Raw genomic sequence first — 12,729 nt, 5'->3', positions numbered from 1 at the left:
ATATATAGAAATGCATCTTTTAAATGCTCTATAGTCAATAAAATACTGTCCCTGTCAAGGGTATCAATATTTCCAGTCAGGGAATCCGACCAAGCCACCCCAGCGCTGCCCATCCAGGCTGAGGCGATCGCTGGTCGCAGTATAACACCAGTATGTGTGTATATACTTTTTAGGATATTTTTCCAACCTCCTATCAGTTGGCTCCTTGAGGGCGTCCGTATCTGGAGACGGTAACGCCACTTGTTTTTATAAGCGTGTGAGCGCCTTATCCACCCTAAGGTGTGTTTCCCAACGCGCCATAACTTCTGGCGGGAAAGGGTATACCGCCAATAATTTTCTATCGGGGGAAACCCACGCATCATCACACACTTCATTTAATTTATCTGATTCAGGAAAAACCACATGTAGTTTTTTCACACTCCACATAATACCCTTTTTTGTGGTACTTGTAGTATCAGAAATATGTAACATCTCCTTCATTGCCCTTAACAAGTAACGTGTGGCTCTAAAGGAAAATACGTTTGTTTCTTCACCGTCGACACTGGAGTCAGTGTCCGTGTCTGTGTCGACCGACTGAGGTAAAAGGACGTTTTAACGCCCCTGACGGTGTTTTAGACGCCTGGACAGGTACTAATTGGTTTGCCGGCCGTCTCATGTCGTCAACCGACCTTGCAGCGTGTTGACATTATCACGTAATTCCTTAAATAAGCCATCCATTCCGGTGTCGACTCCCTAGAGAGTGACATCACCATTACCGGCAATTGCTCCGCCTCCTCACCAACATCGTCCTCATACATGTCGACACACAAGTACCGACACACAGCACACACACAGGGAATGCTCTGATAGAGGACAGGACCCCACTAGCCCTTTGGGGAGACAGAGGGAGAGTTTGCCAGCACACACCAAAAACGCTATATTATACAGGGACAACCTTTATATAAGTGTTTTTCCCTTATAGCATTTTAATATATATATACATATCGCCAAATAAGTGCCCCCCCTCTCTGTTTTAACCCTGTTTCTGTAGTGCAGTGCAGGGGAGAGCCTGGGAGCCTTCCCACCAGCCTTTCTGTGAGGGAAAATGGCGCTGTGTGCTGAGGAGAATAGGCCCCGCCCCCTTTTCGGCGGGCTTCTTCTCCCGTTTTTCTGAGACCTGGCAAGGGTTAAATACATCCATATAGCCTCCAGGGGCTATATGTGATGTATTTTTAGCCAGAATAAGGTATTATACATTGCTGCCCAGGGCGCCCCCAGCAACGCCCTGCACCCTCCGTGACCGTTGGTGTGAAGTGTGTGACAACAATGGCGCACAGCTGCAGTGCTGTGCGCTACCTTCATGAAGACTGAAAAGCCTTCTGCCGCCAGTTTCTGGACCTTCAATCTTCAGCATCTGCAAGGGGGGTCGGCGGCGCGGCTCCGGGACGAACCCCAGGGTGAGACCTGTGTTCCGACTCCCTCTGGAGCTAATGGTGTCCAGTAGCCTAAGAAGTCAATCCATCCTGCACGCAGGTGAGTTGAACTTCTCTCCCCTAAGTCCCTCGATGCAGTGAGCCTGTTGCCAGCAGGACTCACTGAAAATAAGAAACCTAAAAACTTTTTCTAAGCAGCTCCTTAAGAGAGCCACCTAGATTGCACCCTGCTCGGACGGGCACAAAAACCTAACTGAGGCTTGGAGGAGGGTCATAGGGGGAGGAGCCAGTACACACCACCTGATCCTAAAGCTTTAGTTTTGTGCCCTGTCTCCTGCGGAGCCGCTAATCCCCATGGTCCTGACGGAGTCCCCAGCATCCACTTAGGACGATAGAGAAAAAAACCTTGTAATGCCGTGAGTAAAATTCCTAACCGCATAGCAAATTTACTAGGCGCAGTCGCACTGCGGACATTGCGCATGCGCATTAGCGACTAATCGCTCCGTTGCGAGAAAAAAATACCGATCGAACAACTCGGAATGACCCCCCATGTTGGAGGGTATGCTATACGTCTGCGAATCGGGACTGACTGGCTCGATGCAATTACTGCAACATGCTCAGCGAGAAGACTCGCAGCGGCCCGTCCCGAACGCACAGTTCGTCATTATAGTAACGACCCGCAGTGCCGGTTTTTGTGAACTTGCGAAGTTATTGTGTGGGTGGGGCAGCGGCGGAGTCTGCAGCTGCAGATCACCGTCCTTAAGAAAGGCGGGGCCGGCAGTGACATCCCTAATGGGGCAGGCCCAGGGAATGACATGCGCAGTGGGGGAGTATGTGGCGTGACATGCGCAGTGCTGACAGCGCGCCATTTTGCCGGAGTTTGAATGTGATGCGCGAGAGTCGCCGGATCGGGGCCCGTGCAGAAGTGTGAGACACCGGGACAGGTAATTGGGGACAGGCCCCCGTCTGTCTGCCCTAGGTGCGTTCCAGGTCATGTCTGTCAGGAACACTGGCCAGCAGCAGCTCCTCAGGCGTCATACCGGCGCGGCATGTGCGGTGGGATGGGCCTCGCTGCTGGGGTGCGTGCCTGCGACCCCCTCATATACCACTGCACGTATGTGATGTACCGCTGCCGGCACCGCTGCATCTTGTGCCCCTGGATATACAGGGTCTCCCTGCATGTAGCCTGTGTGTGTTACCTGCCCCTCCTCTCCTGTCACCCCAGGTTTATCCTGCCCATGTGACCACTAATATATCATATACCCCCGTTATACAGTGTCACCTCCCAGTTCTGCTGCACGTGTGTGTGAGCATTGCCCTTATATCGTATCACAGACACATATTCTGTACATGTGACCATTACTTTTATATAGCGTCTCCCTAGTCTTTTAACCCTACAATACATATTGTGCAGCTCATTCTGCCAACACATTCATTTTACTGTGCATACTGTAACTATGTAATGTTCTCAGTGTGTAGTGTCAACCCTGTTTATTAGAAAATGAATGTGGTGATAGAATGTCTTATGTTACACTGTTCATAGCCCATTTGTTATGATACATCCTCTTGAGCAGCACTATGGAACCTTTGTGACACTGTTAATAAAATCTTATTATAATAGCTTAACTCAGCAGTGTATCTATCTTCTAGAAAGGGTTAATGGTGGTTCCCAAACTGTGCGCTATGGCACCCTGGGGAGCTGTGAAGCACTTGCAGGCAGGGGTGTAGCGAGGGTGGCATTGGTGGAGCGCAAGCTCCAGGTGCCAGAAAAGTTAGAGGGCGTGCCACCCCCTCCTGCTGCCCACTACACGGATGTCCACTGTACAGCCAGCCACAGAACAGGAGGCGGGGAAGTGGAGCGCACACTGACTCAGAGACTAGGTAGGGAACAGAGCAGGCCCGAAGCGACAGCAGGAGACACTGGCAGACAGCACATACTTTGCTACTCTCTTTATATGTCTCACTGTTTGCTTGTAGCTGTGCCTTAGAATTACCTCTGTCCTGCAGCCCTAGCTGCTGCAGAACCTCTTGCTGCCTAGGCTTCTGTAGAAGCTCTCTCTGTATTGATGCTGCAGTACCCCTCTCTGCTGTGCAATGTAATCTGAATTGGTACTATTCGTTGGCCATGCCCCTTCCCCATGAAGCCACTCCCCTATATTTGTGTCCCTGTTTTAAACATGGGGGGTGCCCAAAGGAAATTTTCACCCTGAGCTCCACAAGGTCTAGAACCAGCACTCTCACCAATTTAGGATTTTTCAATATTTTTTCTTTTCAAATGTAACATGCCCCCAGTACAGTACAGGGGAGGGGAGTGCTGAAATATACCCTTGCTCGGTGCACCATTGCACCTAGCTACACCTCTGCTTGAAGGGGTGCCACGGATTAGTTGTGCACGACCAAATCATATTTACAGTCAAGGTCAGTGATCGCAAATAGCGCGTTTTTTTTACGCCAAAATGGGGACTCACTTTTTAAGCATGGGCAGGTCCCTGGGGACGCGCTCCGTTGAAATTACTCTCTGGCGCTTGATTGGTCACTAGCTGACTTTTCTCTGACCTTATTGGTCAGAAGTCAGCAGCAACAGCTGCTGCTGCTGGGCGGGAAGATGCGGTGTCGGGAGTCAGAGAATGACACGCTGAGAGGACTGACGGGAAGCTGCGGCGCTCCGGGTCTTGATCAACACTTGTCACCCTCTCCCCGGCTGCACTAGTCCATGGGAGGGGAGGGGGTGGGGGGGGCCGCTAGATTAAAGATGATACGGGAGGTGCCGGAGCCGCTGCCAGATGACATCACCCAGCAGAGTGATAAAGCAAGCCAGACCCGCCACCTGTGAACAGATCCCTGCACAGAGCTGGCAGTGCAGAGCTAATTTAGCTCAGCCAGTGTGTGGGGCCAGGCAGAAACTGAACAGCAGCAGGCTAATGCTGCCTTAACAGTGTCTGCCAGCCCAGTGTCCCCCACCATTACTGACCCTGCCAGCCCAGTGTTTACACCTTCCCTCCCCAACCAGCCCACTGTTATCTCACTGCCCTTCCATCTAGAACCCCCCCCCTGTCAGTCCAGACACACTGATTCCCCTTCCCAACTCAGCCCAGTGTTACCTCCTCACACCCCTATATCTCTGCCCCTCTACCTGGCGCAATGTGTATAACGTGCTCTGCCTGGCGCAGTGTGTATTACGCGCTCTGCCTGGCGCAATGTGCATATTGTCATCTACCTGGCGCAGTGTGCATATTGTCATCTACCTGGCGCAGTGTGTATAACGTGCTCTGCCTTGCGCAGTGTGTATAACGTGCTCTGCCTGGAGCAGTATGTATAATGTGCTCTACCTGGTGCAGTGTGTATAGGAGGTTCTACTTGCTGGTGCAATGTGTATAAGCGGCACTACTGTGTGGTATAATGTGAATTGGTACTATTATGTGGTCACGCCCCTTCTCCATTAAGCTACACCCCTAATTTTTCGGCGCGCACTGCCTATACTTTGGGTTCTGGGAGGTGGAGAACCAATTCACTTGCTGCCAAAGGGGCACCAAAATGTCTAGTTACAGCTCTGGTGCAGGGTGTCCTGCATGCTACACAGCCCAGCAGCACTGTCACCCCACCTTGCAACAAGATTAAGATTAATAAGAACCTTTATTCCGATGGGACCCAGAAAAGGACCGGTAGGACCTCAATTTTTAAAAGTGAGGGGTCCCTGGGACCCACTTTTTTTTGGGCTCAGCACGATCACTGAAGGTGATAGGCAAAACCAGTGCTGGTTCCTGCCAAGCATTAAAATATGCAGACAAACCAAAGCACAACCCAGTCCATCATCACAGAACTGGATGTCCGGTAGACCCAATTTACTTAATGTAATACTTTTGGCTGAATTTCTTAATAAAACTATTTGCCTAGCAGTGCCTTGAAAAATACTTTGTTGCTGTTACTTGAAAATGTTAGGGAACCACTGGGTTAAAATCTAGCAGTCAGGGTTTGGTGCTGTTCAACCAAACTGTTTCTCCCTTGTATTGAGATGATTGGTGGGTAAACTGATTACCTTTTGGGATTTGTTTGTTATTGTCACTTTGGGCTGGTTTCAATTAACCGTGCTTAATTGCCACCACTTAATTGATCGCCTGGGTATATTTAGTTTAAGCCTGCGATTGTACTGTGGACTGCGGTTAATACAGATTTAAAAAATCCAAGTTAAATGCCCTGAGCGTGGGTGACGAAAACCTGTCAACACGTAGGTCCGGGAACTTATCCCGGATTCTGTGAGTTCACACATTGTATCGGGTAATTTACTGCACAAGGAACATGGGCTCTAATTGAATAGTCCCAGGTGCTAAAGCCTAAGGCTACCACCCATTTTCCCCTTGCAGTAAGTTACCACTTTTAATTGAATATGGCCCATACCCTCTCAGACAGGATCCGGTCAGCATGCCAGCGTTTGGGATGCTGGCAGTCGGAATACAGACACTGGTCAGAACACAGACGTCCGGAATCCTTCATAGATCACAATGCTGGTGCCGGAATCCTTACTTTTGGCATCCTGAACATATGTATGCTGTTTAGGCTGTGGGGAGGGGGTGGTTAGGGGGTTAGAATATTAACCTACCAGGTGTTGGGATTCTGCACGTCGGGATGCCGCTGTCTGTATTCTGACCGCCTGCATCCCAAGCGCTGGGATACCACCCCTTTCAAACAAGTGGTTAAGTATTTTATCTGTGATTTGCTTGGCTAGATATGTCTGTAAAATACAGACCTATGATGGAATGGATTTATTTTGCCAGACCTTTATGTGAGGTTGGTTTAGTTTTGTGGTTCTACTGTCTGTATCCTGCCTTTACTGCCCTCCTGGTGCTACCACCAGCTGCTGGAATTCCCTGCTTTTGAGTATGGTGTATATAGTGTTGAGTAACTCTGGTTAATTCTCCTGACCTCCTACTTGGCATCAAGACTGCTGGGAAATGGGCAAACATACACTGGGATGCGGTTATGTGACCGGCGGTTGGGAGACAGCTGGTCACAATACAGATGCCAGGATCTCGAACGCTCAATAGCCCGCCGGTCGGCTGTCCACGACTCCCATAGAGTGGGAATAAAACCTGTGACAAGCCCCCTGCGTGGCGAGCGCAACTAACATTCGGGATCCCTGTGTTGGTACTGCCGGTCACACGAACCCAACCCCATACACTAATCCTTATAGGTAATGGATGGACACACCCTCATTATAAATGGGTCTAAACTAGAGATGAGCGGGTTCAGTTCGCAGAGAACCGAACCCCCCTGAACTCCACGGGTCCGAGCCCGGCTCGGTTATTCCCGCCTGACTCGGAAAACCTGAACGAGGCAAAACGTCATCATCCCGCTGTCGGATTCTCGAGAGATTCGGATTCCATATAAAGAGCCACGCATCGCCGCCATTTTCATTCTGGCATTGTAGAGAGAGGATGTGGCTACATTCTCTCAGTGTCCGTTCTCAGTATCAGTGCTTGTTGCTGCTCACTAATACTAATACAGTATCTCTTGTGCTGCATCTTGCTGCTGTAGGGTGCTGTGACTGTGCATCGGTCATCATCATTCCCATCACAGTGGTATCTGGGGGGTGACAATTCCAGAGTGCTTTTGTGCTGCTCAGTAATACTAGTACAGTGTCTTCTGCTGCATCTTGCTGCTGTAGGGTGCTGTGGTAGTAGTGTCCTGTGACTGTGCATCGGTCATCATCATTCCAGTCACAGTGGTATCTGGGGGGTGACAATTCCAGAGTGCTTTTGTGCTGCTCAGTAATACTAGTGCAGTGTCTTCAGTGATCGCAAAATACGCGCTATAGCGCGTTTTTACGCGCTACAGGAAGAGACGTACCCGGTTTTAAAAAATGAGCGGGTCCCATAGGACGCGCTGTGTATCACTGCACCAATAGGAGACTCTGTCTTCCCATCCAATCACCGCCGCGCCTCCTCATCCAATCGCCGCCGCATCTCTCTATCCGCATGCACCCAGAAGGCCCCGCCCCCTACACCGCGCACACACATCACACCGGGGGCAAGATGCTCCGCTGAAGCTGGTCTTCTATAAGTCCTCTTGTGGCGGTGCGGCCCGCCTCCCCCCCCCCCCCCGATCACCCGCTGGAGCCTCAAGGGAGCCGGACCGAGTGAGGACGCCCCCCCCGCCGATCACCCGCTGGAGCTTCACGGAGCCGGACAGAGTGAGGACGCCCCCCCCGCCGATCACCCGCTGGAGCTTCACGGAGCCGGACAGAGTGAGGACGCCCCCGCCGATCACCCGCTGGAGCTTCACGGGAGCCGGACAGACAGTGAGGACGGCTCTGCGGCGCGCTACACACTGTGCTGCGGGGATGTTGAACGTCGGTGACCGGGGACTGTGCTTGCTGTGCGGAGGGGTGAGCTGGACTTACGGTGGCGGCAGGGGGGCTGTTCATATCGGTGGGATGGCGGAGATGGGGGCTGCATGGCGCCTGCAAACAGGTGTTAAACGCAACATTTTTGTGGTATGGAGTGGGGGTGAGGCGAGAGGGTGACAGTGCTGCTGGTCTCTGCAGCATACAGGACCCTTGATACAACCACTGGATTCGAGTCATGCTGCCTGTAATTTATGTGCTGACTGATCAACTTCAGTGACACTCACTGTGCTGTCTGCCTTTGTTGGTTACTGCTGGTTGCTGTTGGTTACTGCTGGTTGCCGCTGGTTACTGTAAAGGCAGCCAGCACAGTGAGTGTCACTGAAGTTGATCAGTCAGCACATAAATTACAGGCAGCATGACTCAAATCCAGTGGTTGTACCAAGTGTCCGAAGTCGTCATCAGGATGTTGGCATTTAGTATACCGACACCAGCATCCCGATCGCAGCAAAGCCGACAAGAGTGACGAGTGCAGAGGGTACCCTAACCTCCCATCCCTAACCCTCCGTTTCCCGCAGCCTAAACCCAACCCACCCCCTTAGTGCCTAACACCTATACCCCCCCCCCCCCCCCCCTCTGCAGCCTAACCCTCCCCAACACCATATCCTAACCCCCCCCCCCCCTTCCCACTTGCACGCTAAACCAGTGGCGGCAGTGCATACTTCCCTTCAGGATCCTGACTGTCAGGATATCGTTGCCGGGATCCTGATCACCTCTGGATGCCAGTGTTGGTATTGTGGCTGCTGTCAGGATTCCGGCATCGGTATTACGGCTGCTGGGATCCCGACAGCCAGGATCCTGAATGCATACTTCCGATATGATAACAGCCCAGCAGCATTGTCACCCTCCCTCCCCCACAACACTTTTGTAGTGTCTAAATCCAGTCTGGGGCTCTATTATAGCGGCACCATAAAGCCATTACATATAGAAAATGTATTATTTAATAATGTTGTCCTGTTTTTTAATCATATAATTGTTAAGTGCTCTACCTGGCGCAATGTGAATAACGTGCTCTGCCTGGCGCAATGTGAATAATGTGCTCTGCCTGGCGCAATGTGAATAACGTGCTATACCTGGCGCAATACGTATAACGTGCTCTACCTGGTGCAATGTGTGGCGCAATGTGTATAACGTGCTCTACCTGGTGCAATGTGTGGCGCAATGTGTATAACGTGCTCTACCTGGTGCAATGTGTGGCGCAATGTGTATAACGTGCTCTACCTGGTGCAATGTGTGGCGCAATGTGTATAACGTGCTCTACCTGGTGCAATGTGAATAACGTGCTCTCCTTGGCTCAGTGTGTATAGGAGGTTCTACCTGGTGCAATGTGTATAAGCGGCACTACTGTGTGGAATAATGTGAATTGGTACTATTATGTGACCACGCCCCTTCCCCACGAAGCTACGCCCCTAAAAAATTCCAGCGCGCCTTCGGCGCGCACTGTCACAGTTTTCAGTCTCAGTGCGGGAGAACCAATTCTCTTTCTGCCACAAGGTCACCAAAATGTCTAATTACATCTAAAGTGCGGGGTGTCCTGTATGCTACACAGCCCAGCAGCATCGTCACCCCATCCTCCCCCTTGCACCCCTTTTGTAGTGTCCAAATCAAGTTTGTGTTTTTATGTTTGAATCATTAATAAGACTAATTAAAACCTTCATTCCAATGGGACCCAGAAAAGGACAAGTAGGACCCCAATTTTTAAAAGTGAGGGGTCCCTGGGACCCACTTTTTTTTGGTCTCAGCGCGATCACTGGTCTTGTGCTGCATCTTGCTGCTGTAGGGTGCTGTGGTAGTAGTGTCCTGTGACTGCATCGGTCATCATCATTCCCATCACAGTGGTATCTGGGGCGTGACAATTCCAGAGTGCTTTTGTGCTGCTCAGTAATACTAGTACAGTGTCTTCTGCTGCATCTTGCTGCTGTAGGGTGCTGTGGTAGTAGTGTCCTGTGACTGTGCATCGGTCATCATCATTCCAGTCACAGTGGTATCTGGGGGGTGACAATTCCAGAGTGCTTTTGTGCTGCTCAGTAATACTAGTGCAGTGTCTTGTGCTGCATCTTGCTGCTGTAGGGTGCTGTGGTAGTAGTGTCCTGTGACTGCATCGGTCATCATCGTTCCAGTCACAGTGGTATCTGGGGCGTGACAATTCCAGAGTGCTTTTGTGCTGCTCACTAATACTAGTACAGTGTCTTGCGCTGCTCAGTGTCAATTCTCAGTAGTATCATCAATGCTCAGTATCACTGCTCATTGTCTTGTGCTGCATCGTGGTGCTCAGTAATACTACATTACTAGTACAGTGTCTTGTGCTGCTCAGTATCGGTGCTCAGTAGTATCATGAGTGCTCAGTATCACTCGTCAGTGCTCAGTGTCTTGTGCTGCATCTTGCTGTGGTAGTGTCCTGTCACTGTGCATAGGTCATCATCATTCCAGTCACAGTGGTATTTGGTATCTATCTAGTGGTATCTAATTCCAGACATTACTGCCGTCTAATTCCAGATATATTACTGGCATATAATTCCACACATTAAAAAATGGAGAACAAAAATTTGGAGGGCAAAATAGGGAAAGATCAAGATCCACTTCCACCTAGTGCTGAAGTTGCTGCAACTAGTCATGGCAGAGATGATGAAATGCCATCAACGTCGTCTGCCAAGGCCGATGTCCAATGTCATAGTAGAGATCATGTAAAATCCAAAAAGCAAAAGTTCAGTAAAATGACCCAAAAATCTAAATTAAAATCGTCTGAGAGCGCAGTCACCTGGAGCGCATTCTTCAGAAGTCATTGACAAGTTCAAAAACTTTGGGTAACAGCGGAAGCAGTCCACTGACAACTAAATCCCTTCTTCCTCTTGTACCCAAGCTCCTGCAAACCACACAACCAACTCCCTCAATGTCAATTTCCCCATTAAACAGGAACGCCAATAGTCCTGCAGGCCATGTCACTGGCAAGACTGACGAGTCCTCTCCTAACTGGGATTCCTCCGATGGATCCTTGAGTGGAACGCCTGTTGCTGCTGGGAGTCGATAGTCATCCCAGAGGGGAAGTCGGAAGACCACTTGTACTACTTCTAGCAAGCAACTGACTGTCCAACAGTCCTTTGCGAGGAAGATGAAATATCACAGCAGTCATCCTGTTGCAAAGCGGATAACTCAGTCCTTGACAACTATGTTGGTGTTAGACGTGCGTCTGGTATCCACCGTTAGTTCACAGGGACTTAGAGAATTGCCTGAGGTAGTGTGTCCCCGGTACCAAATCCCATCTAGGTTCCACTTCTCTAGGCAGGCGATACCGAGAATGTACACAGACGTCAAAGTATCCTAAAACATGCAGTTGTACCCACTGTCCACTTAACCACGGACATGTGGACAAGTGGAGTAGGGCAGACTAAGGACTATATGACTGTGACAGCCCACTGAGCAGATGTATTGCCTCCCGCAGCAACAACAGCGGCGGCACCAGTAGCAGCATCTTGCAAACGCCAACTTTTTCCTAAGCAGGCAACGCTTTGTATCACCGCTTTCCATAAGAGGCACACAGCTGACAACCTCTTACGAAAACTGAGGAACATCATCGCAGAATGGCTTACCCCAATTGGACTCTCCTGGGGATTTGTGATATCGGACAACACCACCAATATTGTGTGTGCATTACATGCGGACAAATTCCAGCACGTCCCATGTTTTGCACATACAATTAATTTGGTGGTGCAGAATTTTTTGAAAAACGACAGGCGTGCAGGAGATGCTGTCGGTGGCCCGAAAAATTGCGGGCCACTCTCGGCATTCAGCACCGCGTGCCGAAGACCGGAGCGCCAGCAAACACTCCTGAACATGCCCTGCCATCAGCTGAAGCAAGAGGTGGTAACGAGGTGGAATTCAAACCCTCTAAATGCTTCAGAGGATGGAGGAGCAGCAAAAGGCCATTCAAGCCTATACATCTGCCTACGATATAGGCAAAGGAGGGGGAATGCACCTGACTCAAGCGCAGTGGAGAATGATTTCCATGTTGTGCAAGGTTCTGCAACCCTTTGAACTTGCCACACGTGAAGTCGGTTCAGACACTGCCAGCCTAAGTCAGGTCATTCCCCTCATCAGGCTTTTGCAGAAGCAGCTGGAGAGATTGAAGGAGGAGCTAAATCGGAGCGATTCCGCTAGGCATGTGGGACTTGTGGATGGAGCCCTTCATTCGCTTAACCAGGATTCACGGGTGGTCAATCTGTTGAAATCAGAGCACTACATTTTGGCCAACGTGATCGATCCTAGGTTTAAAGCCTACGTTTTATCTCTTTCCGGCAGACACAAGTCTGCAGATGTTCAAAGATCTGCTGGTGAGCCAATTGTCAAGTCAAGCGGATCGTGACCCGCCAACAGCTCCTCCTTCATTTTCTACCGCCACTGGAGCTGCCAGGAAAAGGATAAAATTTCCAAACCCACCCACTGGTGGTGATGCAGGGCAGTCAGGAGCAAGTGCTGACATCTGGTCCGGACTGAAGGACCTGCCAACGATTACTGACATGTCGTCTACTGTCACTGCATATGATTCTGTCACCATTGAAAGAATGATGGAGGATTATATGAGTGACCGCATCCAAGTAGGAATGTCAGACAGTCCGTACGTATACTGGCAGGAAAAAGAGGTAATTTGGAGGCCCTTGCACACACTGGCTTTATTTTACCTCAGTTGCCCCCCCTCCAGTGTGTACTCCGAAAGAGTGTTTGTTTAGTTCAGCCGGTCACCTTGTCAGCAATCTGCGTAGGAGGTTACTTCCAGAAAATGTGGAGAAGATGATGTTCATCAAAATTAATTATAATAAATTCCTCCGTGGAGACATTTACCAGCAATTGCCTCCAGAAAGTACACATGGACCTGTGATGGTGGATTCCAGTGGGGACGAATTAATACTCTGAGGAGGATGT

At 50.2% G+C, this 12,729-nt stretch overlaps 1 protein-coding gene across 2 annotated transcripts in view; it reads left to right on the top strand.

Annotated features, from left to right (window-relative positions):
* Positions 1 to 2,198: 2,198 nt before the first annotated feature.
* Positions 2,199 to 12,729, top strand: part of CSE1L (chromosome segregation 1 like) — a 238,785-nt gene continuing 228,254 nt past the window's right edge. The window contains exon 1 of one of the 2 annotated variants that reach the window (XM_063958891.1): positions 2,199 to 2,356. The gene's annotated coding sequence lies outside the window, so the exon portion shown is untranslated. Of the gene's footprint in view, positions 2,392 to 12,729 lie in introns of both variants that reach the window. The other variant, XM_063958892.1, reaches the window with a different exon arrangement.

Source organism: Pseudophryne corroboree, chromosome 3 (genome assembly GCF_028390025.1).
Source record: "Pseudophryne corroboree isolate aPseCor3 chromosome 3, aPseCor3.hap2, whole genome shotgun sequence".
Classification (NCBI taxonomy): Eukaryota; Metazoa; Chordata; class Amphibia; order Anura; family Myobatrachidae; genus Pseudophryne; species Pseudophryne corroboree.
The sequence above is the reverse complement of the archived record's forward strand: the minus strand, read 5'-3'. Positions and strand labels throughout refer to the sequence as shown.